Genomic DNA, 2957 nt, shown 5'->3' with positions numbered 1-2957 from the left:
ATGCCTGTTACCTGATCCTGTAGACACCTCATGATCACACAGGCTGGTATGCCTCTTCCATGTAGGCTTCTTGCTCTTTTGCTAGATAGCCACTTATTTAACTTCAAGCCTTTAAGATCCCAGATGTGATATTTTTTGATACCCGGGCACCATCAGCTTTCTTCACATTTGCTTATGCACCCATTTTGTCTTCAGCGATCGGGTTGGAGGGAGGTAAGCATCACAGAATGAGCATTTTTTGAATATTTGTTGGAATATTTGCATTTCTTCTTCTAAGAATTCTTTTTATCCTCTGTTATTTTCTCTACCCACTTAATCATCACATGTTTGCAGAAACCATATATTATAGTTATCAAGCCTTTGTCTGTGGTATATGTGACATTTTCTCCCGGCTTTCCACTAGGAGGAATTTTTATTTTCTATTTCATAAAATATTGTTTTCTTTGTGGTGTCTGGTTCTTTCCCACCTATGATTATAAATATATTATTGTCTTATCTTATAATACTTTTTCTAGACCTTGAATTAATCTGGAATTTAATTTCTTAAGTATGATGTGAAGTAAGTAGGGTTTTACTTAAAGTTTTCCTGTGGGTCTCTTATTGTCTCAAACGATCTTTTGAGTAATGTTTCATTTTCTAGTTACAAGTTTCATCTTTATTATATACTAAATCCTTATGAGTATATGGGTCAGATTCAGGACTATTCTGTTTCATTAATCTGTTTGCTTATTCTTGTTCTAATAAAGCATTATTTTAATTACTGTGACATTACAGATTTTCATATGTGGTAAAGCAATTTCTCCACTTCATTTTTCCCCCTCTTAAATTTCTGTGTTATCATTGTTATCTTTTGCTTATTTTTTATTTCATAAAAACTTGAGAAGTAGTTTGTTAAGTTCCATGAAAAATCCTGTCATTTTTTTTAATTGAGATTGCCTTGGATTTAGAGATTACTCAGTGGGGGTGGAAGTATGTGGCATTATCTTTATAATATTAAGTTCTTATCTAGAAACATAGAATGTCTGTACATTTATTGAAATAATTTATTGAGTCTTCAAGTAAAGTTTCTTCATGCAAATCTTCATTTCTTCTTAGATTAATTCCTAGGTACTCTATTGTCTTTGTGACTTGCAAACGGGATTTTTTTTTCCCTTCTGTAGCATTTTCTTATTAATTATTACTGAGGATTTGTATCCAGCAACCTTGGTGAACTCTTAATATTTATAATCATACTTTTGTTGATCTAAAAATAATGATGGTTTTAATAATTATTTTCTAGTATTTTAGCTCATGTTTTTCTTATTGCCTTGGTTAAGATCTTGAACACTAGATGAATTGCAATGGTGACAGCATGAAAAACTTTTTGTTTTACCATTATTATTATTATTTTTTAATCATTTAATTAGGAGCTCATACAATTCTTATCACAATCCATACATACATCAATTGTATAAAGCGCATTTGTACTTTCATTGCCCTCATCATTCTCAAAACATTTGCCCTCTGCTTAAGCCCCTGGCATCAGGTCCTCATTTTTCCCCTCCCTCTCCACTCCCCCCTCCCTCATGAACCCTGATAATTTATAAATTGTTATTTTGTCATATCTTGCCCTGTCTGACATCTCCCTTCACCCACTTTTCTATTGTCCATCCCCCAGGGAGGAGGTCACATGTAGACCCTTGTAATCGGTTCCCCCTTTCCATCCCACCCCCCCTCCACTCTCCCGGTTGTTTTACCATTATATGTGATACTTGCTATAGGCTTTAGTAGTTTTTATTTAATAAACTAAAAGTTTTATGATATCCTAAATTATAGAGTCTTAAAGCAAACAAAAGGATCAGAAAGGAATATATTAAATGCTTTTGCAGAATCTATCTGTACAGTTTTTCTCTTTTGTTAATTGAATCAAGCAATTTTCTAAAACTAAATTCACAATCCAAGATAAAGTTGTTTGGTTAATCTATATTATCCTATTCATATGTTGTTAGATTTATTTACTTAGTAAATCTATTTCATATAATTTTTAATGCACTAATCTTGGCCTGCTTAGTCAAATATACTAGCTTGTTTATATTTCCCATACTATTTATTAATGTTTTAAAAACAGCACTATAAAATATTGCTGTCTTAAAAAGTTGATTCTTTTTGTTACAGGTTTCCTCAAGTGGAATGTAAAATTATGTGGTAGATAAGGCTGCCAGTGTGTTCATATGAGCATATCTGAGACATGGAAGGAGTCATGTTTCACAAGAAGCTTAGTCCCAGAGCACCAAAGCCACAAGGTACATCCATCATATAAGGTAGCAACAGTTTTCTGTTCTAATATAGCTGAGATAGAATGCAACAATATTGATTTTCCTTGATCCTCATGAAAATAGGGTTCTAAATATCTTGAGATCTGGGACTATTAAGAAACGTTTAAAAAATCTTCTCGTTTAATCTCTTTATTTTACTTCTTTGCTCAAAATAGCATGTATATGAATAAAAGCTTTGACTATACATAGGTGTGAAAACAATGGGAAAACATTACTGAGGTCCTGATGATAGATTCCTGATTCTGCTTTAAGAAACTCGGAAGGCACTAATCTTTCTAGAGGAAAGTAAAACCAGCAGAATGGTCAAGTGAAAGCAGGGAAGTAACGCTTGGGAGACTCTGCCCTCCGACTTCCAAGCGTGTGTCCAAGAACACAGGAAGAATTTAGAGCCACATTTTTTTCCTTTTGTTTATGAGAGGTGGGGCTTAACTTTTCATCTTGAATTCAGGTGCTTCCTTATGTTGACTCCGTGGCAGCTAAACCGTGACAGCAAGCAGCTGCTCTCCCGAATCCGAGCCACGCTGGTACAGAGCTGGGGCTGCCTGACGGAGATGAGCGCCTGTCCTCACAGAGAGCGGTCCTCCCAAGGGCCTCACGTAAGTAATACAGCGTTTGAAGAGAGCATTTATTATCCAAGTTGCA

This window comes from Echinops telfairi, unplaced genomic scaffold, assembly GCF_000313985.2.
Source record: "Echinops telfairi isolate 266 unplaced genomic scaffold, ASM31398v2 ScPeMD7_7410;HRSCAF=8448, whole genome shotgun sequence".
Classification (NCBI taxonomy): domain Eukaryota; kingdom Metazoa; phylum Chordata; class Mammalia; order Afrosoricida; family Tenrecidae; genus Echinops; species Echinops telfairi.
This window is presented reverse-complemented; position numbering follows the sequence as displayed.